Source organism: Ursus arctos, unplaced genomic scaffold (genome assembly GCF_023065955.2).
Source record: "Ursus arctos isolate Adak ecotype North America unplaced genomic scaffold, UrsArc2.0 scaffold_6, whole genome shotgun sequence".
NCBI classification, from domain to species: Eukaryota; Metazoa; Chordata; class Mammalia; order Carnivora; family Ursidae; genus Ursus; species Ursus arctos.
This window is the reverse complement of record NW_026623078.1, coordinates 20,971,008-20,988,123: the sequence shown is the minus strand read 5'-3', so window position 1 is coordinate 20,988,123 and position 17,116 is coordinate 20,971,008. Positions and strand designations below refer to the sequence as shown.

Genomic DNA, 17,116 nt, shown 5'->3' with positions numbered 1-17,116 from the left:
AGCTATCCCCATAAGTACTGGAATAAACAGTATTCTGCTAATGTCCTGATATAAAAATGATTTTTTTACTAACAGAAAATCTCCCTTAAAATCATCTACAGCTAATTATGTCTTTGTTTCCAGTACAAGGCAATGCCTTCGATGATCTGTGTACAATGATATTATATGTAATGCCTACCATTTATATGACACTCCTCTCCTAGGAGTTCCATACATCTTATGAATCTTGAGCTAATTTATTTTTATGAGCATGCTGGTGCTTGTGACATCATTACCAGCTAAAATTTATTGAATGCATATTATGCGCCAAACACTGAGCTTAGCTCCTCACATGTATAATCTCCAAGCCTTGCAATAACCCAGTAAAAAAGACACCATTACTGTCTTTACTTTACAGATGGAGGAGTAGAACTTCTGTGTTGCCCAGAATATGGTAGTACTAGAATTTCAATCCAAGTAGGTGTCTCTCTACCACAGATGAACAACTGATGTGATGAGGATGAATTGATTCTCACAGGATCCAGAAGCCAAAACTATGTATCTTTAAACAAGTAATTCAACATGCATTCTTCTATATGAGTGCTTGAGGAGTAAAGCAGGACTCAGCCCTTCTCTGTGATTGCATCTGACACCACCTGTCCTGGGAAGCAGGTGGCAATCTCCTGGGAGTATCGGATGAACCCGGGTTTTACTGCAAAATTCTAATCATATCCTAGTGCCGCTCCCCCACGATACAAAACTGGAGCGTTCTTAAAACAATTATTCCAGGTGGGATAAAAACAATTCAGTACGATACTGTTAAATGTGACTGTTCTTCATTTATTCATTCCAAAAACATTTATAATAACAGGAGGTTTTAATTATGATTTTCATGTCTAATGTAAGCAGCTCCGCAAAAGTACTTGATTTTATAGCATCGATCTCTTTTCCCTGTGTATACATTTGGAGAGACCGAAGCTTCTCTAGTGAGTTTGGGAGCATTTGAATTCAGTCATTTTGTCTTTATGCGGGAGCAGTTTGGAGGCGGGGTTGAGAGAGACAGCCTGCCTGCAGGAAGACTACATTGTCTCCTCTTGCCTACTTACTGCAATACTGGTCCCTGGTTGTCCAGCCGTGAGGGTGCCTAATTTGGGAAGGAGGGATTAGGAAGCCCATTCGGTTGCCTATCTTAAAAAGCCATGCTCTTCAATTGGGTTTTTGAGGAATAAAGCTCAAATCCTGATTTCCATTGTCTGTTTCCTAAACCTTTTTCCTGCTTAATTTTATCTTTATTTTTGTTTTTTGTTTTTGTTTATTCCTGCTTGATTTTAAATTCAAAAAGAAAGGAGTGATATATTGTCTCTTAAAAGTTCTCTACAAAGATGATAATATCCTCTATTCACTGCATTATTTTTTCATACAGATTTTATTTATTTATTTGAGGGAGGGAGGGAGAGAGAGAGAGAGAGTGTACAAGCCGGTGGAAGGGCAGAGGGAGAGGGAGAAGCAGACTCCCCGCTGAGCAGGGAGCCTCAATCCCAGGACCCTGGGATCATGACCTGAGCCGAAGGCAGAAACTGAACCAACTGAGCCACCCAGATGCCCCTATTCACTGCATTATTAATTACAGCAGGGAAAAAAAGCAAGAAAAGACTGGAATTTTAGATATTAACTAATTTTGCGTTTCTGGGATAACCCCCCCCCTTGGTCAGAGTGTATATTTTTGTTAAAAAAAAAATGCCTTTATTGAAATAGGATTCACGTAGCATACAATTCACCCATTAAAAGTGTACAATTCGGTGAATTTTATTATATTCACAGAGCTGTGCAACTATCACCATGATCTAATTTTAGAACATTCACATCATTCCAAAAAGAAACTCATACCCATTAGTAGGCACCTCTCATTCCTCCCCCACCTCCCCCTCCACCAGCCTCAGGTGACCACTAATCTACTTTATGTCTCCATAGATTTGCCTATTACGGATATTTCTCGTAAACAGAATCATACAATAAGGTAGTCTTTTGTGACTGGCTTCTTTCACTTGGCGTGATGTTTTTGAGGTTAATCCATGTTGTAGCTTCATATCCTGGATGGATATTATGGTTGCTTCTACTTTTTTGATTATTATAAATAAGACTGCTATGAACAGTCGTGTACAAGCTTTTGTGTGGATGAATGTTTTCATTTTTCTTGGGTATATACCTAGGAGGGAAATTGTTGGTTTATATGGAAACTTCATTATTTTTTTTAATGATTTTTTATTATATTATGTTAGTCACCATACAGTACATCCCCGGTTTATATGGAAACTTTATATTTAATCTTACGAGGAACTATGAGACTATTTTCCAAAGCAGCTGTACATTTTGCAACCCTACCAGCAGTGTATGAGGGTTCCAATGTCTCCACATCTTCACCAATGTTTGTTATTGCCTATCTTTTTATTATAACCATATTAGTAGGTGCAAAGTGATTATCTCATTGTGGTTTTCTTTTAGAAATAGTACCTTTTATATTTTGCTAGATTCAGCATGCCAGTCTCTGATGAAAGATTTATGTGTCTACATAACATACTGGTTTGTAGTTTTCTTGTGATGTTTTTGCGTGGTTTTGGTGTCTTAAAAGTAGACTAATACAAGGAGTTGAGAAGTGTTCTTTCCTGTTCTATTTTCTGAAAAAGTTTGTGAAAGATTGCTATTATATATTTTTACAATATCTGACAGAATTCACCAATGAAGCTATCTGGGTTTCAATTTTTCTTTTTTGGGCAAAATTTTCTTTTCCTTCTTTCTTTCTTTCTTTCTTTCTGGTTTTGTTTTTGTTTTTTTTTTTTTGTTTTTTTTTTTTTAGAGGGTGGGAGAGAAGGGGTGGATTGGCAAAGGGACAAGGAGGGAGAGAATCTTAAGCAGGCTCCATGCCCAGTGTGGAGCCCCATACAGGGCTCAATCCCACAACCCTGAGATCCTGACCTGAGCTGAAATCAAGAGTTGGATGCTTAACTGACTGAGCCACTCAGATGACCCTGGGCAATTTCTAATTACTAATTCATTTTCTCTATTTCCTCATGGTTGGCCTATTCAGGTTTTATTAACTCTTCTTGAGTCAGTTTTAGTAATTTGCACATTTCATGTAAGTTATCTAAATTGTTTCCATGAAGTTGTTCATGGTACTCTCTTATAATCCTTTTACTTTCTGTAGGGTCAATAGGGAAGTCCCTTCTTTTATTTCTCATTTTGGTCACTGATGCCTTCTTTCATTTTTTTCCTGGTCAATCTAGCTAAAGGTTCATCAGTTTTGTAGATCTTTTTAAAGTGCCAAGCTTTGGTTATTTTGATTTGCTCTAATATTTTTCTATTTTTTATTTTATTATTTATGCTTTGATCTTTGTTATTGCATTATTTTTGTTTGCTTTGGGGTAGTTTGTTCTTCCTTTTCTAGCCTAAGTTGATCACTAAGATTATTTATTTGAAAATATTCATCATTTCTGATGTGCTCAGTTATAGGCATAAATTTCCCTCTAATAACTGCTGGCTGTGTTCCATAAAGTTTATTATGTGGCCTTTGTTTCCATTCAGTTCAATTTTCTTATGGTCAGAGAACATACTTTGAATAACTTCAATTCTTTTAAATTTATTGAGACTTGTTTTATGGCCTAGCATATGGGCTGTCTTGAAGAATGTTCCATGTGCTCTTAGAAAGAATGTGTAGCCTGTTGTTAGGCAGAGTGGTCTATAAATAGTCAGTTAGGTCAAATTGGTTGCTAGTGTTGTGCAGGTCTTCCAGATCCTTGCTGATTCTCCATTTATTTAATAATTATTTGTGAGTAAGGAACTGAAATATCCAACTATATTTGTAAATTTTCTATGTATCCTTTCAATTCTTTGGGATTTTACATATGTCTTTTGGGTTCTGTTGTTAGGTGTGTATATATTGTCTTGTTGTATGATCCTTTTATCATTATGAATCCCCTCATTTGTAATTATATCTCTTTTCCTAAAGTCTATTTTTTTCTGATATTAATTATAGTTCTATTCCTATTCCTATTTGGATGAAATATCTTTTTCTATCATTACTTTCAACTAATTCGTGTCTTAATCTAAACTGTGTCCTTTGTAGACAGGGTACAGTTGGATGTTGCTCTTTAAAAAAAGAAAATCTATTCTGACAGTGTCTGTCTTTTCAATGACATTCACATTTATTACAATTATCTACATGCTTGGATTTACATCTGTAATTTTTCCATTTATTTTCCATATGTTCTGTGTCTTTTTTGTTTCTTTTTTCCTCCTTTAGACCTTCTTTTGTATTAAACAAATATCTGTTTACTGTTCTTATTGTATCATCTAAATTTCTCTATTGACTTTTTACTATATTTTAAAAGTGATTTTGTTTTATTTATTTATTTATTTCTTAAAGATTTTATTTTATTTTTTTTTGATATAGAGAGAGAGGCAGCAAGAGAGGGAACACAAGCAGGGGGAGGGGGAGAGGAAGAAGCAGGCTTCCTGCTGAGCAGGGAGCCCGATGCGGGGCTCGATCCCAGAATGCTAGGATCATGACCTGAGCCGAAGGCAGATGCTTAATGACTGAGCCACCCAGGTGCCCCTAAAAGTGATTTTGTTTTTAAAAAAGCATTACAATATGCATTTTTATCATAGTCTAATTAATCTCCAGGATAATATTGGCTTAATTCTGGTAAACTATAGAAACTTTGCTCCAATAAAGTTTTATTTCCTTTTCCTGTTTTCTGCTATTGTTATATGCTACATGCATATATATTAGAAACCTAACAATACAGTGCTATATTGTTTTATAGAATCTTTTATCTTTTAAATATATTGTGGGGGAAAAAGAGAGGAAATATGTTACGGCCATTTTTTATACTTGGTCACATATTTACCACTTCTGGTGCTCTTCATTTCTTCATTTTTTTTTTAAAGATTTTTTATTTATTTATTTGACAGAGAGAGAGACAGCCAGCGAGAGAGGGAACACAAGCAGGGAGAGTGGGAGAGGAAGAAGCAGGCTCATAGTGGAGGAGCCTGATGTGGGACTTGATCCCAGAACGCCGGGATCACGCCCTGAGCCGAAGGCAGACGCTTAACCGCTGTGCCACCCAGGCGCCCCTTCATTTCTTCATTTTAATTCAGTTTACACTCTGGTGTTTTTTTCTTTCAGCCTGGAAGAATTTTCTTTAGTCTTTCTTATAAGACAAGCCAATTAGCAACAAATTCTGTCAGTCTTTTTTTATCTGGGAGTATATTTTATTTTTGCTTTTCACTTTCATTTTGTTGAAAAGAGAATTTTTGGTTGGTCATTTTTTACTTTCAGCACTTTAAATGCATCATTTCATTGTCTTCTGGCCTTCATTGCTTCTGATGAGAAGTCAGCTGTTGATTTTTATCATGATGTCTTTGTATGTGATGAGTTCTTTTTCTTTTACTGCTTTCCAGACTTTGTCTTTGATTTTCAACAGTTTGGCTACGATGCATCTAGGTGTGGATTTCCTTACGTTAATTGTTTGTCCTACTTCAGGATTCATTCAGCTTCTTGGATCTGTGGATTTATTTTTTCATGAAATTTGGAAAGCTGTGTGTTATTATTTCTTCAAAATAATTTTTTGCCACTGTTTCTGTCATCTACGCTTCTAGGATCCCAATTACATTTATGTTCTTTTGTTGCCTCCAGATCTCACAGAACCATTCTTTTCTTTAATTTCCCTCCCTCTGTTCATCAGAATGGATAATTTCTATTTCTCTTTCTTCAAGTTTAATGATTCTTTCTCCTACTTGCAAATTTGTGATTGAACCCATTTAGTGAATTTTTCATTTCAGCTACTGTAACTTTCCATTATTAAATATCCATTTGGTTTTTTCCATATTTTCTATTTCCTTATTGAGACTTCCTATTGTTGATTCGTTGCTATCATATTTTCATTCAATAATTTAAATATGACTTCCTTTAACTTTGAACATTTTTATAAGTAGTGCCTTGAAAAATCTGTCTGCTAATATAGTATCTGAGCCCACTCCAGACAATTTCTATTGACTATTTTTTTCCCCATGAGCTATGGGTCACACTTTCCTGTTTCTTTGCATGTTGCACTTTTTTGTTGTTGTCGAAAACTGGACATTTTAGATATTACATCATAGCAACTCTGGATTCTGCTTTTTATCCCCTGTGGGTTGTTAGTTTATTTTGTTTTATTTTAAGATAACGTGTCTGGGTTTAATCTTGTTCTTATATGACTTGGTATGTAACTGCTAAGGTTTTCTCTGCCTAGTTAAAGAAAAAAGTCCTATTATGTTTTTTATACTGGGATCCTAGAGGTCACTACTATGTCTACAATAGCCTAGCAGTTGATTAATAACTGATGAGAGGTTTGCTTCAACACCTAATACTAGTAAATCTTCTCCCCTCTGCCGATGCATCTATGTGTGGGTTACAGAGTACACTCAAAATTTAGGCAATTTTCAAATCTTCCCTGACTGTCATTTACTTCCATACCCTTTAGGTCTTTCTTCCATATGTGTGCAATCACCCAGTCAGCCAGTTATGCTTGGAGAGCTTTGCGCCTGCTTGATTCAATCCTGCAGATGTACTGCCTCCCAGTTTTATATAACAAAATAATCAGGGGGGTGACATCTCATCACCATAAATGTAATGTATCATGGGATGGACATCTCATCATCTCGCCATACTCCTTTGGTTAGAAACAAGTCCCAGGCACTGTCCACACTCAAGGAGAGGCAATCATGCCAGGGCATAAATACCAAGAGGAGAAAGTTACCGAGGGTCATCTTGCGATGCATCTATCACATTGATAAAAGTCATTGGGGACCTCAGAGATTACATATTCTATGGTAGGAAACTAGAAAGGTACAAAATAGGAGGATTTTCAGGGGATGACTGAATCTCTAAACTGTATAGAAGAACCACCTTAACTCTTTGAATACACTAGGCTATTGATGATGAGATTTTAGAAATTTTGGTTTGGATGGCATAGAGAAGGCTCATTGCATTAGGGGAAAAGAAAAACTATAGAATGTTAAAGGTGATTATCTTTTAAGTGGGAGGAAGCAGTACAATGACTTATTGAAGAAAAAAACGAGATAAGATCAAATCTCTGGCTTCTTAAGATTATCTCTCTAATACTTTCTTAGGCTGAGACTGTTTTGACCAACTCTTTTAGGAAAAATTAGCCTGTTAATTTGTTGGTGAATATGTTTTTTCATACTGTATTAACCGAATTGAATGAATTGAATTAACTGAATGTTTTGGATGTTATGTAGACAGAATTTTTATCTGGATGTTGATATGAACTGAAACAGGACAAATATGGATGTTGAAAGGGCCCTGAAATGCTTTAGCACCAATTGATTTTTTTGAATTAGATTCATTACCCCACAATTTATTACTTCTTAAGTTGCTTATCTGGATAATCAGGGCATATTATTGTGTCTACAAAACCTGGATGCTTTAATTAGTGCCTGTCATGAGCTGGTCTTATTTAACTTCTCCTTAGGAAACTTATTTGCAATAAAAATCTTTCCCTAGACAAGGAAAAAATTCCATCTGATCACTAAACTAAAATGTGGATTTTTGGGGTCAGTGATGAAATCTAAGTTGAAATAATATGAAATGAAAAAAGAGTCAGTTTGGGACAGACCTATGTGTTGTTTTTTTTTTTTTCAAGAATGTCAATATCCTGAAATGTAAGGAATTCCAACTAAAAAGACACGTTATCATGGATGCCCACAATTTGCAATGAATATGTTAGAATCACAGACGATAATAGTGTTTTAAACTATGACTCTGTCTTAAAAGATGTGAATTCTATTTGATCATAAAAGCAAGCATCAAGAACTTGAAACTTGACATCTTCGTGACATACTTACGTAGTAATTCGCAGCATTCTACTTATTTTATGTTTGCATTTAAGAGGGATATTAAATTTCTTGGTACTTCTTTAAGGATACTAATGACAAAGAAGCTATTTCCCCTACTGTTACAACCAGTCTGTCTTCATGAAGCCTGAGTTGGAGCAGGTAATATTGGAATACACTCTGTTGTTTGCCAAAAATGGACTCGGAACTTCCGTTCCCTTTTGACAACTGTCCTCTTTTTGGCCCGAAGTCCATGTCCATTTCCCAAGATTGAACTCTTGGCAGGAGAAAACATCCCTGCTGGATAACCCTAACTTCTCTCCAGGTCACACCTTATGGGGGTGGAGGGAGTTTTCTAGGTCCAAAACAGAAATCTATCCCTTGCCTGTAGTTTTACAAGAAAGGCATGGAGCCAGGTTATGTATTAGATATAAAAAGATCATAGCTAATAAATCTGCAACGGTTGCTAATGCAAATATAGGATCCTGTCAGCAAAGCACCAAAGTGCCTGTGATGTCCTATGAGATAAGATGGTGAAAGATACACTGGATGGTAATCTTCAGTAACAAACCAGAAGAGCTGGATGTGAATGAGGAGTAGATAATCTGTCATATTCAGGAGTAGAACTAGTGCCAATAGATGGAAGTTTCAAGATGATGGATCTTGGATCCACAGGCAATCATTTTTAACACTTAGAACAGCCCAATAACGGATGGGGCAGCCTAGAGGGATAATGAGCTGCACATTCAAGAAAAGGCTGCATCACCTTTTGTCAGGAAAGCCACAGACCAGCACTGACCAATAGAAATGTAATGTGAGCTGCATATATGATTTTAAATTGTCTAGTGGCCACATCAAAAAAAAAAAAAAAAGAAGTAAGTTAAATTAATTTTAATTATATATTCTATTTAACGCAATATATCCAAAATACTTTTATTTGCAATGTGTAATCAATATAGAAAAATTATCAATGGGATATTTTGTATTTTTTTTATGTACAAAGTCTTCAAAATCCAGTGTGTATATTAATTACACTTACAACACATCTCAGTTTGCACCTGCCACATTTCATTTGCCTCATGACGATTGCCTACGACATTGCATAGGACAGCTGTAGACCATGAGGAAGACTGGCTTACATGGCTTCAAAGATCCCTTTCAGTGAAAAATTCTGAAGTTTTAAATAATGAGGCAGTAAACACTCAGAAGTTAAGATACTGTTGAGGCATTCAAAAATGTTATGGGAAAATGGTACAGGCAGGAGAAACTCTACTGAAAATAACTTAAGCAAAAAAGATAATTTATCGACATGTAATTGAAAAGTCCGTGGGTAGGGCTGGTTTGGGTTAGGACTCAATTCAGAATTAGTATGTCTGCCTGTGTTCCTCTGTGTCTGTATATCTTTCCTTTTTTACAGATCTGTTTTTCTCCCAGATAGGCCCTGTCCACACAATGGCTATTGCATCTGCAAATCCCAGCTCTCCCAATTCAGCAACCGCAGAAGGAAAAAATTTATATTTCCTGAAAGTTGAGATTTGTACAGCTGAGTCTCAGAAATAAGCTTACGTGACTATCTGTGACCCAGTCACTGGGTCCAGGGGAAGGAATATGCTGATTGAAGATTCTTGGGATTCCTGTTTTACCCTGGAGCCGGAGGGCAGTGGAGTCAGCCCTGCCCTCACCTTCGCCCACCTTCACCGTGCAGAGGGAAAGAGTGGATGTGTGGCTAACTACAGGGCAAGGGAGGTGCTGCCACGGAAAGTTAAGGATCTGGAAGCTGGCAGACAAAGACAATAGACGTCTGCTCTTCCTACTGTAGTGTGTGCTGTTATCCTCTACTCCCTGCTTCCTGGGCCCACCCGTGAGTTACACTGAAACTTCAGTGGGACAGTTCTCCTGCACACTGACTCCATGATGCTTGGTTTGGGAGATTTCTCTGGTCCCAAGACAGCTTGCTCACACCCTGGGCTGGGCATCCCAGAATGTCAGGGGTTTAACGTCCCTAGGGAGGCACTCAACTTGGGAGGATGGGGACACACACAGAACTGAGGCGGAGGCTCTCCGAGACCCTGAGCCTTGAGCTCATAGTAATAACTTGTTCAACATCCCCCTCTTTACTAGATCTTCACATTCCTTTCTACCTGTGCTTCCTTGGGATCACCTAACTCAACTATCTGCATAGTTAGAAGCCCTGTTTCAGTTCAGGGAAACTAGATCATCTCCCACATCGGAATTTCAAAGAGGATTTGAAATGTCTGTTACATCTAATTGGAAGTCATTTCTGAAGGCAATCTCTGTTAGAAGATCAAAACCCAGAAGCTGTCAACCATGTATCTTTTGGAGCCAGAGTAGTACCTGGTTTCAAATCTCAGTTCTACCATGGGTTACCTGGGTGACCTTGGGCAAGGTGTAGAGTATTTTCTTCCCTTACTTTCCTTATTTGAAAAATGGGGATAATAATAGAATTGCTAAGAAGATCAAATAACTTAATATTTATAAAGTGTGTAGAACAAAGACTATACATAATAGTTATCACATAATTATTTGTTCACTCTTTCCCTTGATGCTATTCTTTCTAATCACCAGCAATCATCAGTGTAAGACCGTACACCTGTTATACTGAGATAGAGAATCTACCTAGTTTAGTGGTAGGCCAAAAGTAAATCATCAATTAATATTTGTTGTTGATAATTACTATGGCAATAAAACAAACAATAAGATTCAAGTCACTTGCAAAGTAGTACTGAACAGTTTAGAAATAAATATTTTGGCCTGACTCAGTTGTCTTAGTCCATTCAAACTGCTATAATAAAATCCCACCGATGGGGTAGCCAATAACAAAAGTTTGATTTCTTACAGTTCTAGAGGCTGGAAAGTCCAAGATCAAGGTGCCAGTGTGGTTGGGTGAGAGCTCTCTTCCTTGTTCGTTGCCAACCCCTCACTATGTCCTCACATAGTGGAAGGGGCTAAGGATCTTTCTTCTGGAGCCTCTTTTACAATGCACTAATGCCATTTATGAGGGCTCCATTCATATGGCTTACGCACCTCTGAAGGCCCCACCTCCTGATACCATCATTTTTGCAGGTTAGAATTTCAACATAAAAATTTGGGGGGACACAAACATTCAGACCATAGCATTAGTGAAATTTCAACTGTATTTCCAAGTGTATTATAAAAATAAGACATATTATTAGTTGAACGTAAGCACTAACCTTACAGAAATAAACCCTGGGCTGAAATGAAATATAAAATACCGACTTTACTGTAAGAGATGAAAAAGTTTCACTTAATGGCCATTAAATATACATAGTTACATACTGATAATTTAATTAACTTCTTGTCATATAAAAGTCATTGGATTTTTATTAAGTCCTTTCTTACAATGTAGCTCCTATACAAATATAAATTGACTCAATGGTCAAGAAAGATAATCAAAATTGAATATACCATGTCTACTCCAGGAAAGAAAGAGTCAAATGAGAACACACTTCTGGATTAGAAGCAGGTGAATTTTGCCTAAGCACAGTCTTTCCATCAATCTGAATGTTATAGAGGCTGAAGGAAGTATTGACAGGTTGAGAAGGTGTTCTAGGTTAAGAAACTGAAATCTCCTTATAAATTGAATCTCCACTGATTTTCCTCTTTGTTTTTCATGCAGTCGCAGAACCCAGCATGGTTTCATATTCACATGTAGGCACAGAAAGTCTTCCAAAGCCTCACCTGAAAGAATTACCTGGTAGTTTTGGTTTTGTTCTGATGATTTACTCCATTAACAAGAATAATTGGATATTAATAATAATTGGAATCGAATTTGTTTCCTCTGTCCAGTACATGTAGGACACAAAAATCTTGCAATTTGAAGATTTGGACTTACACAAGGTAGTGAAATAACTGAACAAGATTTGCAAGTTGATGCTTTAGAACTTTAATATCTTTCCAAAGCATACATGAAAAGATGTATTTAGTCTATATTACCTTTTGTTTTATGTATTAAAGAAGTATCCTCATTAAGCATAGTAGTTTTGGGATACATAAGAACCAAGTTTGATGTCCCCTTCCCAGTCACTGACCACAGGACCTTGGACAAGATATTTATTTTACGTCACAGTTTCTTCATCTGTAACAAGAAATCATAAAGCCTACCTTTCATTATTCTTGAGAAGATAATGCAAGATAACACTTTACAAGAAGATGCCAAGGCACAGAATGTATACCCAGGCATGATACCTGCGATTCTTTTTAATATTAACAGTGACTTTAAAATCCTTTATAGCTAAGCATATGACACAGTTTTCTATTTATTTGGATTAGTTTAGCTTATTATTGAAAGCTTTGTGTATCCTAAAGATTTTAATTGTTCATGTTTCATTGTCTACAGGGCTTCCTGATTATCTTTGCTACTAAGTAATAATTATGCAATGCAAATATTTGCTTGAATTTTACATAAATCCATTTTAAATGAAAGAGCTATTCACATCGATCGTTTAAATAAAGAGCACCACCTTCCCCATAGCTTTTTTGCTCTCAGTTTTACATGTAGTCAAACGTAAATGGCCAGTACTGCACTAATTGCTTAAAACAGCATTATAAAATGATAATTTTAAACCATTAGAATGGCAGGATTTTTCAATCTGAGAAGGCATACCTTCTACTTCTAAATGGTGCTTCTTTTAGGCTGACTGTTTTTAAGTTTCACCATATAGCTAGAAATATTCCTGTAATTATTAAAACTATTTTAACAAATAATCTGTGTTTGATTGCTATTGTTTTACATGTCAAGCAGAGATAAAAGCTACCAGTGGAGCAAGATTCCCACACTTGGCTCAGGAACCAGAAGCATTATCTACCCTATTGTTCAAATCCAAACTGTAAGCTCCGTCCCTATTTCTTCCTTTTCCTCACATGCTACTTGCTCTCATCCTGCAAGAACTATCTGGGCATTTCTACTTCCACAGCCACTACTCAAGTTCAAGTCACCATCCTCTCTCAGGTGGTCTATTGGAATAGCCAAGAAATTGTCTTATTTTCTTCCATTCTTATTCTTCAATCCATTCTTCAAACAGCTCCAGGGTTGCTTTCCTAAACATAGATCATATCACTCTCCTGGTTGAAACACAGTAGTATCTTGCCAGTGTCTTATAATGCAACTTGAATTCTATACCATGTCTTCTCTAACTCCTATCTACTACTCTCATTTCATCTCTCACCACTCACTCACTGGCTTTCTAGGCTCTGGCCATGTGTACAGTTCTGGTTTCTGGAATATTCCTAGCCCCACTCTAATTGACTTCATTCGTATCTCAGCTCAAATGCCGCTTACTAAGAGACACCTTCTCTGGCTACTCTGAAAAGTATTGACTAAACCAATTTGATCATTTATAATCATTAAGTCCTTTTTGGGTAAATACTTAGAGGAAGTCAAGGGCCAGAGTTTTTTTCTCTTCCACAATCTTGCTACCAGAAAGCAAGCAAGTCTCAGTATAAACTTTGGCACAACATTTATTATCAAAGAACACAAAATCAGTCACAAAACCTGTCCTACAAGTTCAAAGTCCCAGCTCTCTATCCCTTTGGGCATCTGAAAGCTGATATTTGCTTGCCGGCCAATCTTCCCTAGTAGGCTGAATGATACCACGGGAGGACCACATAAATTCCACTTTGTTTGGTTTATCTCCATCCTTTCCTCCCCAAGGCTCCTAGCACAGTGCTTTGTATAGAAGAGGGGGCTTACTGAGTATGTTTTTCTGAATGAATGATATACTGCTTGTTTTCATTTAGAAATAACACAAAAAATGACAAAAGATGTCCTTTATGGAATTTGTACAAAATTTGGTCTTCTAAAAGGAGAGCGTAAATGTTTTTGAATTAATTTTTATTATTATGAAAGCTACTTTTTCTTTTTACCTAATAATTAATCCTACCTAGGGCTAAAGATGAAATATCTGCCAACAGCTGAATTACATTAAATCACCCTAAGTAAAGCATCAATAAAATTAGCTTTCTTGCTTCTAATATCTCCATAAGCTCAAGTCACAATGTTTGCTTTGATTAATTATTAAACACATCTCAGATTTTCTATATAATGGTTTTTGTGCTAGATGTGATTTCTAATTAAGCTTTGCATTTCTCTGATGAAATTGTATTTAAGTCTACCAAATGTCATAACTCAGTTTTGCATTTAATAATCAATGATTAGCAGATTATCTGAAACCAGTAGGGCAGTAATAATTTAGGAAAACCTGCAAACATGTCTGGGATAATCATGAGTATCTGGGCCTTGTGAGACTTAATTCTGTTGTTTGGAAATGGTATGGAATTTGTGGTTTGAGACACAAAAGTCTGTGATAACTGATTAACATACAGCATAAAATCCAATCCTACACATACTATTAAGGAGAATGCTATGGTATAAGAAGAATATAAACTTTAAATGCATACATGTTTTAGGTTGTTAAAACCCCAGATGCTGTGTACAAGTGACAGATATTCGTATTAGATTTATGTAAGACCAAACATCTATAAGAACCGAGAATTGCTATCGGTAATGTGAATGTTTCCAAAACATGGATATATATGTAGAGAAAATATACGGTAGATTGCACCAAATTCCATCAGTGAGCAGGTGAGGGGTTTATATATTTAGGTTGTATTTCTGAAAATTTTGCTTACTATTGTACATGTGTTATAACAGACGAAAATACTGAAAGTAAATATATGATAGAGTATTATTCAGCCATAAAAAGGAATATAGTTCTTCTACATGCTCCATGAGTGAACTTTGAAAACATTCAGAGTGAAAGGAGCCAGACACACAAAACCACATATTACATGATTTCATTTATATGGAATGATCAGAATAGGCAAATCCAGAAAGAAAGTAGAGTAGTTATTGCTCACGACTGGGGAGAAAGAAAGGGTAGGTGGTAAAAGCTGAAGAGTCAAGCTTTCTTTCGAAGGTGATGAATATGTTCCGAAATTGACCACAGTGATGGCTGCCGTATCTGTGAACATACCGAAAACTACTGAACCGTATGTTTTCAATGGGTAGATTGTATGATATGTGAATCATATTTCAGTAAAGGCTTAAAAACATGTATGCACATTTCATGGAATGCCTGGGTGGCTCAGTCAGTTAAGTGTCTGTCTTCGGCTCAGGTCATGATCCCAGGGTCCTGGGATCGAGTCCCACATTGGGCTCCTTGCTTAATGGTGAGCCTGCCGCCCCCCCCCCCGCTTGTGCTCTCTCTTTGTCTCTGTTTCTCTCTCTGACAAATAAATACATAAATAAAATCTTTAAAAAAATAAAAAAGTACACTGCAAAGACATGAATAACAAGGAAGACATTACTTAAAATTACAGTTCACCAGACAAGCACTTTCAAACCCAAGCGATTCTACTGACCAGGTATACTCCTGGTTCCTGAACACAAATGTCTCTGCCAAAACATTTTTAGTATTGTTGACACGGCAGCTCTTCCCCCACAACCATAAACTCTTCCCAGTATTTTGATGGTCCAATAAATGATTCCTTTACGGAACTCTGAATGAATTGCTGACTCAGTTTTCTGAGGATGGAACCGAATATAGAGACCAAAGATGGTATACAAGGAGTAACTAATATAAATACTAACACTTCTAGGTGGCACTTGGAAATTGCTGACATTTTGGCACAGACAGAAACCATCTATTTCATATAAAAATGGATTTGCTGGGAAAGAGTGATTCTGGGCAGAGTTTAGGGCAGTAGAGATTGACTATGATTTCTTTCCTCTTGGTAGCACCTAGAAAGCCCCAGGAAGTGAGCAACAAAGAAAGGAGTCTGAAATACTTAGCATTTTATAAGTGTTGAAATCTTCCTTTTCTTTCTTTTTTTTTTTTTTTAACAATAAAAAGGTGGTTAAGAGACATTTTCGAGGCACTTGGGTGGTTCAGTTGGTTAAGCATCCTACTCTTGGTTTTGGCTCAGGTCAAGATCTCAGGGACCTAAAATAGAGCCTCAGGTCAGGCTCCACACTCCCTGAGTCCACTTGAGATTCTCACCCTCTCTCTCCCCTCTCTGCTCCTCCCCTCAAGCTCTTTCTCTAAAATAAATAAATAAAATCTTAAAAAAAGACATTTTCAAGGATGAAGAAAACATTTTGAACTACTCACTTTATAAATCTTGTAACTATTGGATAATTATTAATTGGTCTCTTTTACTTTAAAATACTGGAGCTGTCAATAACCCATCAACACAAGAGGAGTTTCACGGCCTTACAGCTCCGAAAGAGAGTTTACCACTGACCTCAGCAAAAGGCTGTAGGGAAATTGGAGGCTCTTTTTCCAATGTCATAAGGAAGCATGACAAAGTAGTTAAGACCATGGACTCTGGATTCCATCTGTCTGGGTCTGAGGTCAGCTTCACTCACTACAAGCTATGCGACCTTGGGAAAATTACTTAATTTCTCTGTGTGTCTCAGCTTCCACACTTGAAAAATGAATAAAATAATACTTTCTTCTTGGGTTGTTTTAAAGATTAAATGAGTTCATATTTGCAAAGTACTCAGGGGAGCTCCAAACATATTGGGAGCTTGTTAAATAAATGTAAATGTTAACACAGAAATAAAACAACAACAACAAAAACCCCTCTTTTCACTCTATTTACATTTTTGGAGGCATATAATTGATAGCAACTGGAACTTATTTCAAAGTTTATCTTTTGACTTGCATTCTTACACTGTGTGAGCATATGTTACTGAATTAGGAAAAGTATTATCTGCTCCTGTCACAGGGCCATTTACTCTAAGCAGACAGAACAGATCCATACAGCCTTTTGAGGATGAAGATTCTGCAGGATACCTTGTGGTCTCATGCTACTTTTCACCCTAGTGTGTTTTCATTGATCTTTAAGCTGAATGTGTCTGATATGAAGGGCAGAAAACAGTGATGAATGCTGACATGACTGGGTAGATGGAAATGCAAACAGAATGGGGATGATGGAAAAGCCATTCTCAGAGTATTCTGGGCCCCAGCTGCAACCACGGGGACAACCTCCAAAGTTAAAGAATGAGACTCATCACCTATCAGATATGAAGGAGAATATGTTGACAGGGAGGATTCAAGACAATATGTGTGGGGCCCCTGGGTGGATCAGCTGGGTAAGTAACTGCCTTCGGCCCAGGTCATGATCCCAGGGTCCTGGGATTGAGCCCTGCAGGGGCTGCTTGCTCAGCAGGGAGTCTTCTTCTCCCTCTCCTTCTGCCTGCTGC

General features: G+C 36.9%; 1 protein-coding gene across 1 annotated transcript in view; it reads right to left on the bottom strand.

Moving 5' to 3' along the window:
* Positions 1-17,116, bottom strand: part of NKAIN3 (sodium/potassium transporting ATPase interacting 3) — a 592,671-nt gene that overhangs the window by 116,079 nt on the left and 459,476 nt on the right. The gene's annotated exons all lie outside the window — the stretch shown is intronic.